Raw genomic sequence first — 22,584 nt, 5'->3', positions numbered from 1 at the left:
CTTCTTGGTCGGAGGAGTAGCAAAGTCAGAAAGCAAAGGGTCACGCACGCAAGGATGGGAGGAATTATGGTGGTCATCTTTACAAATAATCTACCACTATATTAATATCACATGTGAAGGCTCACCAAATGGTGAGGATCTCAATAGTCAGGTGGACAGGATGACAGATTTTGTTTAAGCCAATCAGCCTTGTTCCTCAACCATCCCAGTGCTTGCCCAGTGGACATATGGAAAAGTGGCAATGGTGGAAGGGATGGATGTGCATGGGCTTAACAATATGGACTTACTTGACCACAACTGCTCTGGATGTAGCCACTGCTGAGTGGGCCTAACTGACCAAAAGCAGATAGCCCAATATGGCACCATTTCCCAAGGAGAACTTCTTGTACCTGGTGTTACGTTGATTACATTAGACTCTTTCCACCATGGAAGAAGCAACAATTTGTCGTCACTGGTAAAGAGTATCCTGAATATGATTTTGCCTTCCGTTCCTGCAATGTATATGCCAGCACCGCTATCCATGTACTTATGGGGTACTGAGTCTATTTCTTTACTTTTTTCTTCCAAAAGCTTTGGGAAGCACAGTAGCCACATCTTTCCATACTCTGATGTTACTGCAAAATGCATTTGAAAAGTGCCAAAATGATGTTCTGCTTGTCTAAGTGTCCAAGAATGATTCAGAGTGAGGTAGGTAAAAGGGCCTCCCTGCTTTGGAAAATGGAACAGAGTTTTGCTGTGGTTCAGGACTTTCAGGGCTTCACAGACCTGGCTGTGACTCTTTGCAATGTATTATCTCAAGGACTTTAAGCAATGACTTAACTGCTCCGTCCACCTCATCGTGCCTGGCAAAGAATAAGGGATCCGCGAGAAGGAACCAGGAGACAGGCTCGTTTCCCAGTTTCGCACTTGTGTGGTCTTGAGCAAGCACCTTCACGTCGTAGGGCCCAATTTTACCCAAGTGTAAGTGGGTTGGACCCGAGGGTTTCTGAGGTTTTTTCCGGCGCTAACGTTTTGAGCTCTGTGCCTACCTCCGAGTTGTCAAGAATAGGCACCAAGGTGATGTCCCTCTCTCAAAACATTTTTTGTTAAAAATGCTTAAGTCCTAGGTACGAACTTAAAGGGAATATCGGCTGAGGCCTGGAAGGACATATGGGGAGTAGGGTGCACTGCTATTTCCAGGAAGGGATGGGCGTGGAGCGGCGCTGAGTGGAGTGTGCGCGCAGCAGAGCATCCTTGCAGGCTCAGAGTGCACCCGCGGAGGAGAGCGAAGGCCCAGCTCAGGAGGACCCGCGGCTGCCGCAGCTGCGCACTGGCGAGACCAGAAGGCCGATTTGCGTGTCTCCGCCTCTACGGTGAGCTGGTTGGGGGGGCCTGGTCTGACAGCGCGCGCCGATTGGCTTTGCGGTCCGCCACTCAGGCCCAGGAGCGGATGGTTCCTACTGCGGCGGGGCTTCGGCTCGGTTCCCGCGTCGGCCCGCTCGCAAGCTGCGCCCAGCCCAGCCCCGGCTCGGCTCCGCTCGGCTCCAGCTTCCGAGCGAAGGCGCCGCTGCCGCCTGGGCTGCTCCCAGGGTCATGAGGAGGCGGCGGCAGCCACTGCGGCCCGTGTCAAGGTGACTGGCCGGGACTGCGGCGGCGGCGGCGGCGAGAGCGGGCGGTGAGAGAGGGCGGTGAGAGAGGCGCCCGCGGGGCGGGGCCCTGAGGGCCGGGCCGGAGGGAGCTGCAGGTGCGGGGGGGCGGGGCCCGGAGGGGCAGCTGGGGCCGGGGAGGGGCCTGGGTGCGGGAGGCGGGGCTGGAGGCGCGGGGACTGCGTCCGGCAGGGGTTACGGGCACAGGGGTCGGCTGGGCTCGTGGCAGAGGTCTCAGTGGGTGTGAGGGCCAGTGGGTGCAGAGGTGGCGGTGGGGGAAGGCCGCAGGCTCGGGGGGTGGGGCTGAGGAGGCGGTTAGGCCCGGCCGAGGGATTGCAGGTGCGGGAGGCGGGGCCAGGAGGGACAGCACGTTTTGCGAGTGGGAGGGGGCTGCAAGGTAAGGCTAAAGTGACTGGAGAGCTGGGGCCCGAGGCAAACACAGGTGCAAGAGGGCGGGTCTAGGGAGACCTGCAGGGGCGGGGGGCGGGGCCAGAGTGGTGGCAGGTCCGGAAGCGGGGCCACAGGTGAGGAGCTGGCGGAGGGGCGAGTGGCCGCTGGAGAAGGGAAGGCCGCCGTCTCCGCTGTTCAGGGGGCTCGGGTGGGTGTTGGAGCTTTGAGCTCTACGAGGATTCTGGAGGCTTCCAGGGTTGCCGCTGGGCCGGAAAAGCCATCCAGGCTTTCTTGTGTCTCTCTTGAGTCGGAGTTGGATCTCAGCTACCCTGGTTACCAGGCCGGCTGCCTCTCCACTGCCACACCGGGTTCTAAGTGGGGCGCACTGTTTTTCGCATCTCAGGGGCTTTCCTTTTTGCTATTACACCGGATATGACTAGATGGGGGTTGGGGTGGGTGGATGAGGGGATTGGCTTTTATTCGGTGATGGGCTATTGAGAAATGAAGAATAGCTAATGTGAAGATTGAAGGGGCCCTGACTTGTTGGTTCCTAATACCAGCTGCAAATCTTAACAGCGTTAGTCTCAGAAATACTGAAATGGCAGCCTGGGAGAAGAGCAGGAATCAGGATTCAGAGGCTTTTGGTTCGGTGTTCCTGTGGACTGGAGGCGTCTTTTATCTCTCTGAGCTTTGTTTCCTCCTTTGCAAAATGAGTATAATGGTACCTGCCCGGTGAGTCTCCAGAGGCCTTGAGAGGATCCCATGAAACAATGCTTAATGAGCAAATTGTTGGGTAAAGTTATGTAGTCCCATCCTTCTTGCGCTGATGGGCAGATTGGATTTCGGGATTGGGAAGTCTAAAGAGGATTACTAGAGTGGTGAGAATGGACTACTTTCCTGTAATATGTAATGAGGTTTGTGACTGGGCTTCCAAGAAGACCCAATCCTGTCTCAGATGGTGACTGCTCCTCCTTGTGAAGCTTCTGAGGGAGCTGCCACACTCACAGGGAGCTATGACAAGTGGTGAGCAAAGGAACATTTGTTTGTTGACCTTGAGACCCCAACCCCAGTGAGGGCTCTGAGCTGGAGCATGAGGCTTAGGCCTGAGCCTTGTGGAATTTCTTTCTCCATCCAAGTAAGAACCCCTATTTTATTATATCCCAGGAGGAAATCACCAAAGAGAAGGGAATGTCAGAACTTCCTTAGGTACCCACAGGGGCAGGAGAAGGAAGTATCTATTTAGAAGAGTGTCCCACACCCATGTGTATGACCTTTCAAAACCCAGTGCCTCTGCTTACTAGCAGTTTGACCAATCTGAATGATAGTTCCTCCTACCTGCATTGCGTGGACAGAAGAGAAGGTGGGAAAAGGAGGCTTTTTCTCTAATGGCCTGCATTTTTGTCCACTTTAGAAGCCGTGGGACTTATGGGACCATCCAGCATGGTGCCAGCTCCCAACTTCGTTCACTACCACTAGTGGTGTGGTGGTGACCCAGTGGCATTGTGAAGACGGCATCTCAGGAATGGGTCCTTATGGGGCCTGTGCTTGCATGGCAGGTTATGTGAGGGTCTAGAAGCAGCATGTGTGTATTGTTCCATTCTGTCTTGGCAGAAACCACGTAAATCGCTCGCACAGACTTCTGCCCTCTGGGTAACTATTATGCTTTCTGCGTTAAACAGGAAAGCCAAAATTTACTGGAAAACAAGAGCTAGAATGTGTTGGATAATGAGGGGATTGGCTCTTTGATTTTTTTTTTTTTTTTTAATTGGAGTGACAGCATTCAGGGTTAAGAGAGAAACTGCATCAACAGGAAAAATTACATCTGGCCCTGGTATACCTTTTAAAATTGATTTTCCTTTACAGTGTACTTTGCAGGGTAAGTGCTCTGACTGGAAAGTAAGACAGCTCTGTGTGTGAAGCCATACCTCCTGGCTGTATGAACCAACACTGGTTTCTTAGTTTCTCAGAGCTTTGGTTTCCTTATTTGTAAAACAGGGATAATCATGCTCATCTTATGAAGTTGTTATGAAGAATAAATGAGACTAGATATGGGAAAGCACCTGATGTGTTAGGCACTCAGTGTTAGGGTCCCTTTCTGCCTCTTGCTGCCTGCCCATCTTTCAACACGAGTGACTCAGAACAGCGTGTAACATATAAGGAGAGTAGGACTGGGAACGCTGGGGCCTTCACTTCTCATGTAACCTTGAACAGAACGCGAGAGCATGCTACCATATTTTCCTGAAAAGGCAGTAGGGAGGAAACTAATGGCCTGTTGTTTAGCTCTTCTTTTAAAAATATCTCTCTTGCACTTTGCCTGGCACATGGTAGGTACTCACAAAATACTTGTTGAAGGAACAGATGAAGGACTTTAGGAAGAAAGTGTGGCAAATTATTCCTTCTGCTTGTATGTATGTTGTATCTGTACCTTCAAAATGCATTTTATTTATTGCACAAAAAATATTGTAACATCATTAGAGATATTAGTGAACTTCAACATGAAAGACAAAAGTTGTTTCACAGTCCTGCCTCACTGCAAATTAAGTACATCTGGTTTTTGTTCATGAGTATAAATAATTTTTTCTTGCTGTTATCACATATATGTGGAATCTGGGAAAGGCCTGGCGATAAATGGTTTCTTTAAGGGTTAATTTTATTTTTTTTAAGAAGTAAAAAGTCACTTTTTTTAAAAATGGCAAATGGTTCAAAGGGGAATAAATTAAAAAGTGTCTTTTCTCCTCAAGCTGCCCTCAAGGCAACTGCCATTACCAGTTTCTTGTTTATTATATATTCTTACTTTGACATAAAAAGAGTAGTATTCTGTATATCTGCTTTTTTCCTGTATTTATTCACTTAATATATATTGGAAAATGTTCCATGTTGGTACATACAGTGCCTTCTTAATAAATATTTTTGATTGGTATTGTAAGTACAGTTTTGTGTCCTGCTGCCTCCACCCTCATGATGTTTGCTTGGTAACAGCAATCATTATTGAGAAGAATAACAAGAGGTATCCCTTGTTCTCCTCTACAAAAGAAATGACTTAGGTCCCAGTAAACAATAGATTCTGTGGATGTGAGGCAGAGAACAGAAAGAGAAAGGAAAAGGGATTTGTTGGCTAGTAACTGAGAACTGATTTTCCATTCAGCCCATGATTCAAAGTCCAGCTCTGTCACTTACTGGCTGTGTGACTTACAACAATTTACCTAGTCTCTTTGTGGCTCAGTGTTCTTATCTGTTAAATGGATGGTGATATTCTTAGGATGTTTTCTCGAGTGTAGTAATGGTACTAGCTGGGTGGTGAGGGTGTTGGGTATGATGTCTAAGAAACCTGCTTTGAAGTCGCAAAGTGCTCAAGGAATTCTCAGGATATTCCTCATGGGCACTGTCAGGCTATGCTTTGTCCACAAGTGTCTCCTCCTCCCAGTTTCCCTGTCTTTTTGGCCCTGAGCTCTTCTCACACTGATCAATTGCATGGCTTTACCCTAAGGGAGGCACTTGTTGGGCTTGTCTCACCTGTACGTATGGAGACTAGGCCATGAAGACCCAGAACAGCAAATTCTTCCACCGTTTTTCTGCAGAGCTTTTTAATCCATTGTGTTGATTTTGCAGGAGATTTATCTTCTGGGCATCAAAAAGGTGGATAAGGTGGTGCCTAAAGCACAGAGTCTGGAATCAGGCCTATGGGGTTTATCTCCTTATTCCACCAGGTACAAGCCTTGTGACTTTAGGAAAGTTACCATGCCTCTGTTTCTTCATCTGTAGATAGTACTTACCTCCATGTGGTTCTTATAAGAATGCAAAGAGATGATGCTATACAGACTTAGCTTAGTGCTTGCTTATAGTGAGCACCCAGTAAATATGAGTTAAAGGGTTTTAGGGATGCTTTTTAGGGTGTTGAGCTTTTGTGGGTATTAATTTATTGTCTGTGGAAGTTCTATGAGTTATTGCATAAGGAATGTGTAAAACTCAGACGAATTTGGCAGTAGGGACTGGCAGGAGCATCCAGGATGGCGGGCAGAACTCATTTTGAGGTGGGATAGCAGATGGGAGGGTTGACTCCCACAAAGACAGTAGGGTACTGGTGAGGGGGAGGATGGAGTTACCCTGGGGGCAAGGCCTTTGTCTCAGGCTGGTCCAGAAATGGGGGGCTGGTTTCCCAAGTTCTTTTTGTTTCATTTTCTGTGATTCCATGTTAATAATGGGTCTTTAATATGAAGTAATGCAGCATAATACTTTTCCTCTTTAGGATTTAAATATTTTTATTATAAAGTTTTATTTTAAGGTAAAAACAATTACTTGAATAATAAGAATATTTAAATATTTGGCTCCCACATTCAAGGGTTTCTTTGAAAGTTGTCTTGTTAGAGATGAATAGAAGAATAATGAATGTAATTAAATTCCTGTTTATTGGATATAATGATTCTCACCCACTCTTATATAAGCTTGTTAACTAGGTCAAGGGAAATCTGTGCTTTCAGTACATTTCTGAATAATTAAATATTTATGGAGAACAATAAATTCAGGAAAATTTGCTGTGTCTCTTTTTGTGGCCATAAAGTTCATTATGTGGAATTTGTGACTTTCACTATTTTAAGAGATTTCTTAAATATAACCCCTCACCTGGCACTGAAATTTATAAATTGTTCCCACATTGGGCTCTCACAACACTCTTCACACTGACATAGCATGTAATAGCACTGTGTGGTCGTGATGACTTCCTTATGGCACCCTCATTAGACTTTGCAGAGTTAGAGTCTGCATTTGTTCTTCTCTCATATTTAGGGCCTAGCCCAGGATTAGTACAGGGCAGCCAGAATTATCTGAGCATGTTGTTCCCTCTGCTTAAAACCCTTCAGTGGCATCTAATTTCTCTTAGAAAAAAGGCCGAGTCGTTAGCATGGCCTGCAGACCCCACGTGGTCTGGGCTTGGCTCTCATCTCCAGCTTCGTTTATACTACTATCTCCTCTTGGCCTTCTTAACTTTAGCTCATTATTCAACTCTCAGCTCCACTGTCACTTCCTTGGGGAGATTTCTGAGTTGTTCTAGGTCAGGGTCCTTCAAGATAGAACCAGGTTTCCTTCCTTCAGAGTCAGGGTGTAACTACATGCTATTTTGTGTATGTTTTTTTTTTTTGTTAAGAGAAGTTGTAGATTTACAGAAAAGTAATGCATAAAACACAGAGTTCTCATATATCACCCTATTATTAACACCTTGCATTAGTGTGGTACATTTGTTGCAACTTATAAAAGAACATGTTTATAATTGTACTATTAACTATAGCCCATGACTTCCTTTAGGTTCACTGTTTGTGTTGTACAGTCCTATAGATTTTTAAAAATTTTTATTCTAGTAACATATATACAACTTAAAATTTCACTTTTTAATCACATTTAAATATATATTTCAGTGCTGTTAATTATGTTCATAATGTTGAGCTACCATCACCACCATCCATTACCAAAACTTTTCCATCACTCTAAATAGGAACTCATTATATGCTCTTTTTTTTCCCCCATTATATGCTCTTTAGTGTGATTGTGCTTATGTCTCTCTCTGCTGGTGCAGGGTAATGCAGCCCTCTATTGGGTCCCCAGTGGCTAGCATGGCACTGGCACATAGTAGGTGCTACATAAATGTTTGTTGAATGAACAGAAGTAAATGGCAGGTGTCCAATGATTGATTTGAATCTGTAAAATGAGAAGGTTGGGTTGGATCTGTGGTCCCTTGCATTGTAAAGGATCTCATTAAGTACAGCACTTGACATCTCTTAACATCTGTTATTTCATCCTTATGCTGATTCTGCAGGGGTAATGACTTTGATGTGCAGAGGAGAATTTCTCTGAGAAAGCTCAGAGAATTGCCCGAGGTATAGCTATGGGGGAGCTGAGGCCTGAGAGATTCTTGGAACCCAGTTTTATCAATATAGCCAGTAGTACTAGTGGAACAGTTGAGAGAGGAGCATGATATTAATAGAAAGATCATTGGGTATGAAGCCAGAATGCCAGTGTATCAATTTTTTTTGAGACATCTGCCGTCCAAGTTAACAGAAATACCCCTGCTGTGAGTTGAGTGCTTTCTTCAGTACGAAAGCCTGTTTGAGAAACCATTTTTAAGATTTGAGATTGTTTTATGAGTGTTGAGTCAGAGTAAGGAGACCTGGATAATATTAAAGGATTGTACCATCAACCGAAGGCAGCCTTATTCGTCATTATTCCCTGTCCTGCCAGATCTACCTGCCTGCCTGTCCATCCACCCAACCCAGTCTTTGTCAGGGCCTACCAAGTACCAGCACTGTGCTGAGTTTGGGGCCACAGAGGAGGAAAAAAGACAAATCTGGTGCTTGTTATCTTATAGTTCACAGTCTAGTAACAAAGTTAAATAAATGTAAAAATAAGTATATAAACAATAACAAGTCTACAAAAATTTAATTTAACAGTTTTGATGTTGGCTACAAAAGAGAAGTGTAAGGTGCTAAGAGACCATAAGTAAGATGGTCTTACCTGGCTAGGAGGGTCAGAGACAGCTTCTCAGAGGAAGGGGCCTTCAAGCTGACATCTGAAGGACAAATTGGAGTTAGCAGGTGAAGAGGTGGAAACTACATCTATAATGGTCTCAGGTGGGGAAGGGACATGGCGAATTCAAGGAAGTAACGGAAAGTCAGTGTGGCTGGGTACTGGGAACGAGGGAGAGACTAGTGTCCATGCCCCTGGCCACTGAACTGTGTTAGAGTCCCTGACAAACTATATAGTTGCTGACTCTTTTTCAGAATTCCCTGTCTGTTATCAAAAGTATCTATTTCTGAAATATTACCTGCCATGGTTTCCAAGATAGCAGTTGACCTCCTTTTTATTGCTTTAAAGATTGTTCTCTCTCTTCCTTGGCTACATGAGGTAATAGAAGGATACCTTAATTTCATTAGTGTTTTTCATTCATTGAGTAAAAATTTACTGATAATATATTTGGGCTAGATACTGCAGTCCTTCCCTTTAGGAGCCCCATAGACTTGATGGATATGAGTAAATAAATAACTATAATGCAGTGTGCTGGTTTGTATATATATGTTCCCCAGAAAAACCATATTTTTTAATGCAGTCTTGTGGGGGCAGATTGATTAATCTTTATTATTAGTGTGTGACCTCTTGATTGAATGTTTCCATGGAGATTTGACCCCGCCTGTACAGAGTAGGCCTTGGTTAGTTTACCGGAGTCCCTTTAAAAAGAGCTGACAGAGGCCCAGATGTTTGCTGATGCATAGAGCTGCTTGGAGATGCAGACAGAAGGGCATTTGGAGATGCTTAGCTAAGAGATGCTAGCCTGGAGTTTGCTCTGGAGAAGCTAAGAGAGACAAGCTCAGAGATATTTTGGAGAATGCCATTTTGAAATGCAACCTGGGAGCAAAGGAACAGCAGATGCCAGCCACGTGCCTTCCTAGCTGACGCCACCGCCATTCTTCAGTAAAGGTATCACCTTGTTGATGCCTTAGTTTGGGCACTTTTATGGCCTTAGAACTGTAAATTTGTAGCCAAATAAAACCCCTTTATAAAAGCCAATCCATTTCTGGTATTTTGCATAATGGCAGCATTAGAAAACTGGAACATGCAGTGTCAGGGGTATTACTGTAGTGAAAATAGAAGCTCATGAGACCGAATAAGACTCACAGGATCTTAAAGATTTTCAGTTTTCCAGGTAAAGAGGGACACAGGCAGAGGAAACGGATTGTGCAAAGGTGCAGAGGCATGCTATGTTTCATGGTATGGTCAGCAGTGTGGTGTTGCTAGAGTAGTAGGTTTATGGTGGAGGAGGTAGGAACTGATAGGAGATGACTAGAAAGGTGGTTTGGAAACAGTATGGAGAGAGACTTGCAGGCCATACTATGGAGTTTCCGTGTTATCCTGTGGTGAATGGAAAATTGTTCAAGAGTTATACGAGGAGAGAGGCACAGTCAGTGATAACCTGGTGGCAGTGTGAAAGATGGATGGTGTGAGAAGGAACCGAGATTGGGAGATGAGTTTGGAGGCTGTTGTGGAAGTCCAGGTGGGAGACAATGGAATCCTTGGCCTGGCCATGGGAATGAAAAGGAGGAGGCAAGTTTGAGATAAACCGAGTAGAGCCCTGTCTGCTTGGAGATTTAGTAGACTGGAGGGAGGTGGAAGGAGTTAAGGATGATGTCTGGGTTTCTTACTTTAGTGATATGTGATGGTAGGGCCATTCACTGAGTTATGGAACATAAAGTAGTATTGGGTTGGGAGAAGAAAGATAATGAATTCAGTTTTAGCCATTTTGCGTTTGGGGTGCCTGTGGGACAGCTTGGTGTAACTGTCCTTTTGGCAGCTGGTCTGCTAGTTTGGAGTTCAGAGAGAGGTCTGGACCAGAACAGTGGTTCTCATGCTTTGGTGCATCAGAATTCTCTGTGGAGTTCGGGGGAGGGAGGCTGGTCATCTGTGTATTTAAGAATTTTAAAAGATGTTTTTAATGACTCTCTGGGTTAGGGAGAGAAATGGTTGTATAGATCCTTGTATAGATGTTACTTGATGTAGGAGAAGAGGGGATTGCTCAGGAAGGTTATGAGTGGTGAGCAGAGGATCCTGGTTGGATTTCCAGGGAGTGACAGCTTGAGAGGTGAAACACAGTGGAAGAGTCAGGGAAGGAGCAAGAGGAGGAGTGAGTTAGTGAGGAAGGAGTAACCTAGGAAGACCAATTGTGTGGGAATCAGGGGGTCAACCTCTGCCTCCTTCCCTGCCGCTGCCCCTGCCCCCCAAAGCTCATCTCTCTGTTGACCCTCATCCATACTCTCACTTTCGCTAGTATCAAAGCCAGTCCTGAGCACTTACAAGAGAGGTCTTGTATTAGTTATCTTTGCTTCTCTGTGGAAAAGACTTTGAGGGAAACTCTTTTCTGTAGCAGTCTCTAAATGCTACAGCATCCCTCAGCCTATATTTGCTCAAGTGTTCTATTGCTGGTCTTTTGGACTGAAATCTCTAGCTCCTGAAACTGGAAAATTGGTGGCCCCAGTCCTAAAGTTTGGATTTCAAAATGGGTCTGAGGCCTTAGTGGGGATGTATGTCTAGCTCCTAGGAAAGGCAACTGATCAGAACTATTGAAGGAAGTTCTGGGAAGATGACAGCATCATTCAGACTAGACTAATGTGGTATGGGGTAGGGAGCTCTGTGGCTTGGGGTGCATCTTTGGTTCTCTTTGTATCCTGAGCCTGGGTAGCAGTGAAAAGCCTGCTGTAGAATTTCCAGAATTTAGGGTGGGGTCTTAAAATTAGCTGGGATAAACTAGAGTACATGAGATCTATCCAGACTGCTGGGTGGATGGGATTGTGTAGATTCCTGAGCATTCCCCTCTTCTACATCAAGTACCATCGATACAAGGATATATTGATGGAAGTCAGTCCCCTGGAGACCTAATTGTCAGATTGAGATCAGTTTACAGGATTCTGGTGAAGAGACTTTAATCTGAAAGAGTCAATGGGAAACTGATCTGTGAGCCAGCATGTATCTTGTGACTATTACTTTGAAGCAGGTTTAGGATAGAGGCAGGGAACCGGTTTCCACTGACCCTGGTGCTGAAAGCCTCAGTGGAGGAATAGTTAGAAAGGACCAGGGATAACTCAAGGGAAGTAGCTAACCATCCTGCTATTAAGCCTTTTGCCCCTCAAGAAAGGAAAAAGAAAAGGGATTAATGTTTTCTGAGCCGAGAGAAGGGAACAGATGGTTAGAAAGTGGAGGCAGGATGATGGGAGTACATGCATCAGTACAGGGTGTGGAGTGCTGTTCAGCTGTTGTGGGACAGAACATAATGAAATGGTCCATAATAGGGGGCAGACTGAACTGGGTTCAAATCTCACCTTACTGGCTGTGTGTCTTTGGATAAGTTTACCTAAATCCTTTGGGCCTCAGTTTCTTCATTTTCAGTGGAAATGATAATAGTACCCACCTTAGAGAATTATTGTAAGGATTCATTGGAATGTTACTGTGGATAAGATGCTTAGCAAAGTGTCTGCCACAGAATAAAGGTTCAATAAGTGGTAGTAACAAGAACAGCAACAACGATTCCATCATCTGAGTACCACTGCAGATACCTCCAGTATAATAAATGTATGAGTTAAAGAAGAATTTCACAGTAACAAGCTCAGTTATGTGAACATCAACATATGAGAGGGAAAACCAGATCCACTGGTAAAAAGATTGGAACACTGATTGAACAAGTATAGCAGTAGGGATTCACAGAAAACATGTGATAGAAAATGAAGAAGCACAAAGCCTGGGAGCTTCGATCACGTGAGTCTTATTGGCTGTGAAGAAAAGAAACGAGAATTTGAGTCAACTACAGGAGGTGATAAGAGCAGACTAGCTCATTAGCCTTATTTTTTTAGCAATGATAAAATTTTTCTTTACTTCTCACTCCCTGAGTATTTTAGTGGGTGGACATTGGGGGAGGTAGCATTAGGGATTATTAACCATTTACCTTATGTTTTTCTTTTTTTATGTTTTTCTTTTTTAACTCTAAAATTTCATTGTTATGATGAGGCACAGTGCTTGTTTAGTAGCCTCTCAATAAATGTGTACTGATAGGATAGAATGAAATCGGTCAATAAATCAATCAGTCAATCCCTGGCTCTTCCTGGGAAAGTCTAAATATATAGTAATATAGTTATCTCCAAATGTTGGTAAAGAATTAAATGCAACTCCAATGAAGTATTTTGTAAAACTTGACCAAATAGTGATATTCATTTGGAAAAATAAGTTGGCAAAAATTAAGGTTTTTTTTTAAGGCAATGACATAACATTCACTCTTCTGGATTCCTATTCATTTCAACAGATGTTTGAGTGCTATGTGTAAAGCACAGTGCTAGACTCTTTGGTTAGGGAATATAAAAGTTTATGTTTTTTTGTAACATTTTCTCATTTATCCCTCTCACTTTCCCTGTCAAGGAGCCATTTCTTTAGGATGGGCTGAGTGACAGAGAACCCTGTATAACAAAGGTATAATAAAACGGAAATTCCTCTTTCATGTGTAAAAAGTCAGGAAATAAACAGCTCAGAGTAGTTATGGACCTGGTCAGAGACCTAATGGCCTTCCACCTTGTTGTTCCATCATAAAGCAATCTTGGGAATGACTTCCAGGTCCAAGATTACTTCATGGCATGAGATGGCTGCAGGAGCCATCTGCATTCCAACCTCTGAAGGCCACATTCAAGGAATTGCACATGACATTTCTTGTAGCCCATTGGCCTGATGTTGATCATATGGCCACACCTAACAGTAAGTGAATCTGGGAAATGTAATCTATATTCAGGGAAGCCATGAGTTCACTAAAGACTGGAAATTATATTACTAAATATGAGAGGATGGATATTGGGAGCTAACAGTCTCTGATGTACCATTATTGACTCTATTTAACAGATCTGGAATCTGAGGTTCAAAGAGGTTGGATTAGTTCATTTTCATGACCTAAGTGGTTGAGTCTTCACAACTCATTATAAAGCAATAATGTATTAATCTCAAATGGTGCTTGGATAAAATCAGGAAAATAGGTGAACAGAAGTTGCTGATGTCATAGGAGCTGAAATCATGAGACATCAGGAGTTACACAGCAGCAATAGAAGGAATGGTTACTTATTACACTGCTTGGACAATTGGATTTCAATGTTGAAGAGAATTAAGAAGTTGAACCACATACTGCAACAAATTTCAGATGGGTTTGAATTAAAGTTGAGGTACTAAACTGCATAGTGAGATCTCAGAGAGGTAGGGTTACAGGATTGAGTGGGCAGAGGCTATTGGGAGGGAAAACTTTCCTTGTCTATATTTTTTTGTATTTTTTGGATTTTAACAAGTAGCACATATTGTTTTATAATAAAAATATATCTGATAAAAATAAACTGTTATTCATTGAATTTATATATTTTAAAAGGCTAATGATTTAAAATATTTAATGAGAAGAAAAAAAGATAATTGATTTAACCTGACTATGGGAAAAAATATATATAAACAAGAAAAATTGGAGGCAATTTAAGGGTTCAGTAATACATTAATAAATTGTGGTATACTCATGGACAATTGTGCAGTCATTAAAAATAATGAAATAGTCATTAAATATAATTGTGCAGTCATTAAAAATAATGAAATAATATGTTAAGTTTTAAAAACAAATTACAGACATGTATTATCCCACTTTTGTACTGTACATATATGTATGCATTTATATATATGTATACATTTGCATGGAAAAATTTTGAAAGCAAATAAATCCACATAAAATTTTAATGGTTTCACCTCCTTCGCAGGAGAAATCTAACTTCTTTTCCTTTTTGTTTAGCTGAATTTTCTAATATTTTGACCCTGATCTTGAGTTCCTTCTGAATAAAAAAACACTATTGAAGTGACACATCCCAAAGCAATTTGGGCGGAGAAGAAAAATATATATATGCAGGGCCCCCCTGAGGAGCTGGGGGAAAATGCGGAAGTGTTGGACTTCCTCACCTGGATTGTTGCTGATGTTCTCACAAACATTGAGGACTGACAGCTTGGTATGCCGAGCCCTCTATCTTGGGCTTGCCCTTATGAAGCTTGTTACTGCAAAGGAGAGACTAAACCTGCTTATAATTGTGCCTAAGAGTCTCCCCGAGTGTCTCTTTGTTGCTTAGATGCGGCCCTCTCTCTCTAGCTAAGCCACCTCGGCAGGTGAACTCACTGTCCTCTCCCCTACATGGGACCTGACTTCCAGGGGTGTAAATCTCCCTGGCAACGCAGGATATGACTCCGGGGGATGAATCTGGACCCAGTATTGTGGGATTAAGAACATCTTCTTGACCAAAAGGGGGATGCAAAATGAAACAAAATATCAAGTTTCGGTGGCTGAGAGATTTCAAATTGAGTCTAGCGGTCACTCTGGTGGACATTCTTATGCACTATATAGTTAATCCTTTTTAGGTTTTAATGTATTGGAATAACTAGAAGTAAATACCTGAAACTATCAAACTTCAACTGAGTAGCCTTGATTCTTGAAGATGATTGTGTGACAGTGTAGCTTACAAGGGGTGATGGTGTGATTGTGAAAACCTTGTGGATCCTACTCCCTTTATCCAATGTGTGGATGGATGAGATGAAAAATGGGGACAAAAGCTAAATGAAAAATAGGGTGAGATGGGGGTATGATTTGGGTGTTCTTTTTTACTTTTATTTTTTATTCTGATTCTTTCTGGTTTAAGGAAAATGTTCAAAAATAGGTTGGGGTGATGAATGCATAACTATATGATGGTACTGTGAACACTTGATTGTACACCATGTATGATTGTGTGGTATATGAATATATCTCAATAAAACTGAATTTAATTAAAAAAAAGAAACAAACAAAAAAAAAATAAAAAAAACCACTATTGAACCAGAATGGCCAAAAACCAGAATTGATCAGGATATGCTCTTTCACCATGTTTCCCAGGGGTACATCAGTTCCACTGGGGCCTGTCTGGAATCAAAATGATCTTTAGCTATCAACTGATTTGGAGAAGAAACCATGTAATTGAGCCCTTAATTTCTGTCAGATCCTGTGGAGGCCTTAGGGATATGTATGGAAAGGAATAAGACTCAGGCCCTGATTTCAATAAATTCTCACTATTAGAGTAAGTTGACATTTTCCTGAACGTATACCTCACCTCTTTCTATTGTTTGCTTATGAAAAGTCTAGAGGAACCAGCAGATGCATATGTTTTTCCTTGTATTTCATGTTTTATAATATGCAGTAATTTTGATCAGTCCTCTTACTTGCTGAATATAACATTTCACTGTGAAATAAAATCTTCCATTAAAAAAGACACTATTGAAATAAAACAATTTAATAATAAGATAGGACTTTAGGTATATAAATTAAAAGCTTTGTACAGTGTATATGAAACAAAGTATGGATTGAAAGGGGAATATTTTTGGTAAATGTTGACAGGTAAAACTACATGTAAGAATTGTGGTCAGATCTGCAGAATGGTAACCAGCACTGAACAGGTTCTGAAAAGAGGTGACATACCAGTTGGTACCCACCCACTGGAGTGTTCAGCTTCAGTGTTAAAAGACACATAAGTAAAAACATGATAAGGTCTCATGTTATAAATTAGAAAAAGTATACAGAGAGAAAATGTAATGGAGAAATAGCCATAGTGGTTATGATTTTGGAGTTAGGGAACCAAGGTTCGAATTCTGGATCTACCGCTTATTAGCTGTGTGACTCTGGGAAGTTTGCTGAACCTCTCTGAACATCAGTTTCTTCATCTGAAAATGTACCTACCCTTGTTAGGATGATGTTGGGATTTGATTTTATCCTATGTCCAAGTAACAGGTTAGTCTGTTGCTGTTTTAGGTATACTGGCAGAAGACATAAGACTTCTGAGTCAGAGACAAAGGAGTTTATTACTCATGGCACAGCAAGCTGTATGAGCATCAGCATGTACATCAGTTCCCCTTGTTCCCAAGTCCCATGAGGGTGATACCATGGGCCCAGATGGATGCTGTGCATGCAGTGGGTTTGTGTCTCTGCTGAGGATCACTGAGCTTGGTGAACCTGCTGCTTCATAGCAAGCAGTAAGCAAGTCTGTTCTTTGTCCTTGAGGGAGGCATTACCTCATTCCTTAAGGTTGCTTGTTGCAAATTACAATCCTGATAAATGGCCTGGGTGAAGGATGGTTAGTACCTTGCATTCTTGGCGCACCCAGCAAGATGTGTAGGGGTCCCAGAGATCCTTGGAGGACTGAGTCTCCCATCAGGTGGTTTGGAGAATTAAAGGAGATAATATACCACGTTATTCTTTGCAATGTCTGTGGGGCTGTACAAAGGCAAGCACATCAATGGCATGGTAAATTATCACTGTCTTTCTGCCTGATTTTTAGGTTCTGGATTGACAGAGAGCTGGGGAGGCTGAAAAGGGGAAAAGGATAACCCTCAATCGCTTGTGTGGCTCTTGCCTTTTTGTATGTAACTTGTACCCAGTATGTCCCTGGGGAGTGTACTCTGCTGGCTCTTGGTAAATTTTTTATAATTCTCCTTGTTCATATCTGTAATTCAGTGGTGCCTATTTCTTGAGCTTAATATTGGTGGTTGGCTTAATTTGAAATAAAGAGAGTCTTTCTTAAGAAATTGCGTATTACTTGTTTATACCTGTATGTAGCAAAGTCCTTGATAATTGGTTCTAAACCAATGAAACTTTAAATCTATGTGACATATAAAAGGATCATGAAGATGTAGAGGGAATGGATGTTGTGTTAGGGTTCTCTAGGGAAACAGAATTGACAGGAGATTCTCTTTCTCTCTCTCTCTTTGACAGGAGATTCTCTCTCTCTCTCTCTCTCTCTCTCTCTCTCTCTCTCTCTCTCTCTCTCACACACACACACACACACACACACACACACGAATTGGCTCATATGACTGTGGGACTGGGTAAGTCCAAATACTGTAGGACAGACTGCAAGCTGGGAACTCCAGTGAAGGTTTTCAGTGAATTCTCCAGGAGAAGCTGAAGTAGAGATGGAAAATTTCCCTTCTAGCTGCTGCAGTCATCACTTTTCCTTTTAAAGCCTTCAACCGATTGGATGAGACGTCTCTCATTGTTGAAAGCAAGCTCCTCAGTTGATTGTAGATGTAATCAGCCATAGATGGGATCAACTTACTGATAATTTAAGTCCAGGAAATATCATCACAATAACTATCAGTCCAGTGCTTGCTTGACAAACAACTGGACACTATAATCTTACCAAGTTGACACATGAACTTAACCATCACAGATGTGAAAGATTAGCTCAACTTTCCAGTTTTATGGAAGAAGAAACTGAAGCCAGAGTAGTGAAGTTTGATAAAGGATGGTGTTAAAATAAAATATTAGACAAGATATCATTTATGGGAGTTTGAGCAGTTTACAGTTCATGAATTGGGTAGCATCCAAACCTCATATGGAAAGAAGCGCCACTGAGGGAGTGGAAAGGGAAGTTATATAGGGCAAACTCAGAAGCAAGTGAGGAAATGTTCTGATTGGCTGGTGTTAAGTTTCCATTTTACATATGGGGGACTTACAAAGTGGGGACAGATATACATTGGTTAGTATGGTATACTTCTGCATTCTGATAAGCTGTCTCTCCTCGACTGAACCTGGCTCATCACGTGTTGCTTATCTGCAATTCTGTAGGGTGCAGCTGTTGTTCCATTTTCTTGGAAAGCCCCTGCAGGTCAAGTGTTTTGTCTTCTGGAAAATCCATTCTCAGGATCCGCCTGACAATGCCCAAGGCAGGTGGTCATTTTATTTTACATAACAGTGGCTACAGTTGAGGGACTGTAGTGACAGACATGATTCTGGACCCTAGGCCATGGCTCTGTCCAAGAAACTTTGAATCTACTAGGTTAAACAGAGGAGGACCAAGGGGAATCCACACACAATTTTTGGGTATGTATCAGGCCAGGACTCATCTGTCTTCATTCAAAAATGAACAAAGAGAAAAGCTAATACTGGAGAGGAACCGCTGAAAACTAAAGCACTGTAAAGGAAGATAAAAATGGAACACAGGAAATAGCTTGCCTTGGTAAGTTGAAGTAAATTTTAAACACTGTTTTGTCCTTCCAGAAAAGTTATAGATATTATGAAAGGCAAGATGATGAGACAACAGGCTGAAATGGAAAAGGATCATGTAGACTTAAAGAATATAGAGAAATAAATAATGCCAGAATTTAAAGTTATCAGCAATGCAGAAAGTTAAGGAGTCAGGAGGAGGACAAATTGGGCAATCTCATAAGGGGCAGGAAGGCAACAGAGAAGACCAGATTTGGATGATGGACAAGGCTGGTCCAATGTATGGACACCTGGAGTTCCTAATATGAGACCAGAACAAATGGAAAAGAAGGAATGCTCAGCTTTCCTAGACTGAAGAAGGACCTGAATCTCAGGCTCATCATGAATCAGGCAAAATTAGCAAAAATTAACTAACACTTAAAATATACAGGTGAGGTTTTTAACTTTCAAGAATAAAGAGAGGATGCCAGTAGCTTCCAGCAGAAGAAACCTTTACATTGAAAATAAAAAATTAGGCTGGGCCCAGGCTTGTCCACAGCATAGGCACCAGAAGATGGTAGAGCAATTTCCATAAGGGTTTTTAGGGAAAAAGAATTTTATATTCAGCCAAGTTTTTGTTCAGCTTGATGGCAACAGAAATTCATTTCAGTCATGCAAAGACACAACTACATCACCCATGCGCCATATCTGGGGAAAAAAAAATCACTAGAAGACGTGCTCCGGCAACTAAGAGATGAATCAAAATAGGGCATTCATGAATGAGCAAGTCGGGCTTTGAAAGGATTGACAGTGAGAGTGGAATCATTCAAGTAGAAAATTATTTCTGAGTCACCGTTGTCACTATAGTTATAGAGTAGAATACACATGAAATAATTATTGAAAGAAGATAATGTATTAAACCATAATTAGCTGAAAAAATGCTAAGAAAATTCTAGCTCAGACAAGCAAAAAATAGAAGGTAAGGTAAGAAGAGTCTAAGGGAAAGAGAAATCATAGGAGATTGTAGATAATCTTCCTTTTATGGAATTGATAATTAATTATGTAGTGGTGTCTCAGTATATACCTAACTGGTGTTTTTCTAAAGAAAATGGAGAAAGAGGCCTTGAGATTCAAGCACCACTGGGCAGGAAAGGCTCACCCACACTGAGAATGGGTTTTACACACTTTATGAAATCCTGAATTCATTGAAGGAAATGTTCACATGCAGCATATGGCAGGCAACGGGCAGGCATAGCTACAGGATGAGTCTGTGTTATTTTCTACCAGTTGTTCTTTCTGAGTGTTGGTGAACTCTTCCCAGGAGGAGGCTGTGTAGGGTTGTACAGGTCTAGATCTGGGTCCTTCTCTTCTTTAGTCTTGCTGGCTTTAGTGTCCTTAGGTCCATCTGTGCATCCTAAACTGGTCCACGCAGGATTGGTCATTATTTGAAGCAGCGTAGATCTACCAACTCCTCAAAATTCCTGGGTTCTGTCTTTATTAGGTCTTTTAAACATGGTGTCGGAATTCTATTTCCTTTGCTGTTTCTGTCCCTCTTACTTGTTCATAAATCTATAGTGTGGGAATTTCAGGAGGTGTGACTTCTCCAGTGTCGTTGACACTGTGCCACTTACAATACCTATGTCCTGCTGTGGTGATAAGGGCTTCAAAATTCTCCCTGGCTTTGGGTGGGAAAATAATAGCTCTTACTCCCATGTTGTCTGCAGGTTTCCCACGTCACTCAGCCCTATTGATTGCAGTTTTATTCCTGTGTCCCACCCTGGAAAGCCTCACTTGGATGTTGCATATTAGTTTTAAATGGACCAATTGCTTCCTTCCTGTGATGTGTTGATTAACTATTTCATTCCCATTTGCAAGAATGTGACAAATAGATTTATACTTTTGTTCTGCATATAGAATCAGAATATGCTAAGGCAAGGGACAATTTAGTTCCCAGGAGAACTCATGTTGACGAAGGGATTCCCTGGAAAGTTAGAGATTATAGGTCAAGGGCTTCTGATCCAGGGGAAACCTGGGAGAATGAAAGACAGTTTTGCGGGGACAAGCTTCATGAAAAAGGTAGGTAGTGTTAGGCTCATATACCTCAAACTTCAGGCAGATGAGGACACTAATGTAGGCACTGGGGTTTATTTTTGTTTGGTCCTTTGTAATTTGGGTCATGGGCTACTGGGAAAGCATACCTTGCTGTGGGATTGGGCCCTAAGGTGCAGACCCTGCAGGCCAGTGTCCAGTGTCCAGTATCCCAAGGGGAGAAGTGTGTTGTCCTTGGGCAGATACCAGTGTCTGGAGTGGTTGTGTCCAATGGGACAGGGGTCAAGCATAGCATGAGAGGGCAGGCTCTTAGCTGGACATGAAGGCAGGCAGGTAGGCATGTTTTGGTTCTTGACAACCTCTGGGTTCATGGGATAGTCCCAGCCTATAACTTGTGAGTATTAGTTCAGAATCTACCACCCCCTTCCCATTTCCTTGGAGATTGGCTCTGACAGGATATCAGGACTTCACTGGGAATTCATCAGTGGAAATGAGGCCTGAAGACCAGCTGCCTTGATTGGGCTGACACTGTGGCAGTTGGGGAGGCACACAGGGTTCCAAAGGATACGAGGTGCTGGCTCTGTAGCAGTGGAGGAAGCTGGTGGCCTTTCTTACTGATGTGCCCACAGCTACTTAGCAGATGGGGCTTTGCACATTGGAGGTTCAGTGACTCCAGCAGGGAGGCCAGGGCTGGTGGCTTTAGCACCCTGCAGAATGAAGGTGCCAAGCAAACCTCTTCTGGGACAATTTGAAAAGATGAAACCCTGAGGAAGTGGCATAAAAGTGGCCCTAGGTATGCTGTATATCTGCACAGCATTTTATTAGCTAGAAAACATATGTCCAGGCATACCAGAGGGCACAGAGAGAGCTTTCAAATCTTTCATCCCTCACATTTGGCATAGTGCTTTTTGAATAAATGAGCAGCTGAAAGAAGAGATTCAGACTCAGCAAATTCATTGAGGCCGTGCTGTGTGCCAGTTCCCTTATGCCTGATCTCATTTAATCCTATATCAGTCTTACGAGTCAGCATTGTTAGCCCCATTGTACACTGCACCTCAGAGCCAGTGAATCATGGTGCTCAGGAGTATGCACCCTGGAGCTACACTGCCTGGGTTTGAATCCTGGTTTTACCACTTGCTGGCTTTGTGAACTGTTGTGCAAGTTATTTCACTACCTGTGCTTCGGTTTTTTTCCATCTGTTAAATGGGAGTAATAATAGGATGAATATGAGTATTCAGTGAGTCAATACATGTAAAGTGTTTCCAATAGTGCCCAGCTTGTATAGTATTAGTTATTGCTATAGGTCATTATTGGTGTTATCGTTATCAGAAATATTCAGGAATTTCCTGAAGGTTTCAATCCAAGGCCCTTCCAATTTTGAAACTGTAACCCCTTCCTACAGAGACCATGCCTTAAGTATATAGCTCAGAGTAGGTGCTCAACCTGTAGAAGTTGAAGTCAGCCTTACATCTATGTAAAACCACGCTTTAAGTCTCAGAAGAGACCCTGCAATGAAGCAGCTGAATTCAGTAAATTAAACATAACTTTCCCATACATCTGTAGTCAATTGATTTTCAACAAGGATGTCAAGACAATTCAGTGGGGAAAAGAATAGTCTTTTCAAAAAATGGTGCTGGAACAGTGATATCCACATACAAAAGAATAAAGTTGGATCCCTATTACACCATATACAAAAATTAACCCCAAATTGATTAAAGACCCACATGTAAGAGCTAAAGTGATAAAATTCTTAGAAGAAAATGTAGGTGTAAGTTTTTTTTGACCTTGGGTTAGATATGACACCAAAAACACTAGCAACAAAAGAAAAAAATAGATAGATTGGACTTCATCAAAATTAAAATCTTTTGTGCACCAGGGGACACTATGAAGAGAGTGAAAAGACAACCCACAGAATGGTAGAAAATATCTACAAATCAGCTATCTGATAAGGGTCTAGTATCCAGCCTATATAAAGAACTTGTACAGCTC

At 42.5% G+C, this 22,584-nt stretch overlaps 1 protein-coding gene across 3 annotated transcripts in view; it reads left to right on the top strand.

Moving 5' to 3' along the window:
* The first annotated feature begins 1,413 nt into the window (after positions 1–1,413).
* The window catches only part of RALGPS1 (Ral GEF with PH domain and SH3 binding motif 1), a 427,751-nt gene continuing 406,580 nt past the window's right edge, over positions 1,414–22,584 (top strand). Inside the window, exon 1 of one of the 3 annotated variants that reach the window (XM_037798268.1) lies at positions 1,414–1,610. The gene's annotated coding sequence lies outside the window, so the exon portion shown is untranslated. Of the gene's footprint in view, positions 1,724–22,584 lie in introns of all 3 variants that reach the window. The other 2 variants (XM_037798267.1, XM_037798269.1) reach the window with 2 other exon arrangements.

This window comes from Choloepus didactylus, chromosome 10 (assembly GCF_015220235.1).
Source record: "Choloepus didactylus isolate mChoDid1 chromosome 10, mChoDid1.pri, whole genome shotgun sequence".
Taxonomy (NCBI): Eukaryota; Metazoa; Chordata; class Mammalia; order Pilosa; family Megalonychidae; genus Choloepus; species Choloepus didactylus.
Note: the sequence above shows the minus strand (reverse complement) of the source record. Positions and strands in the feature narration are given on the sequence as shown.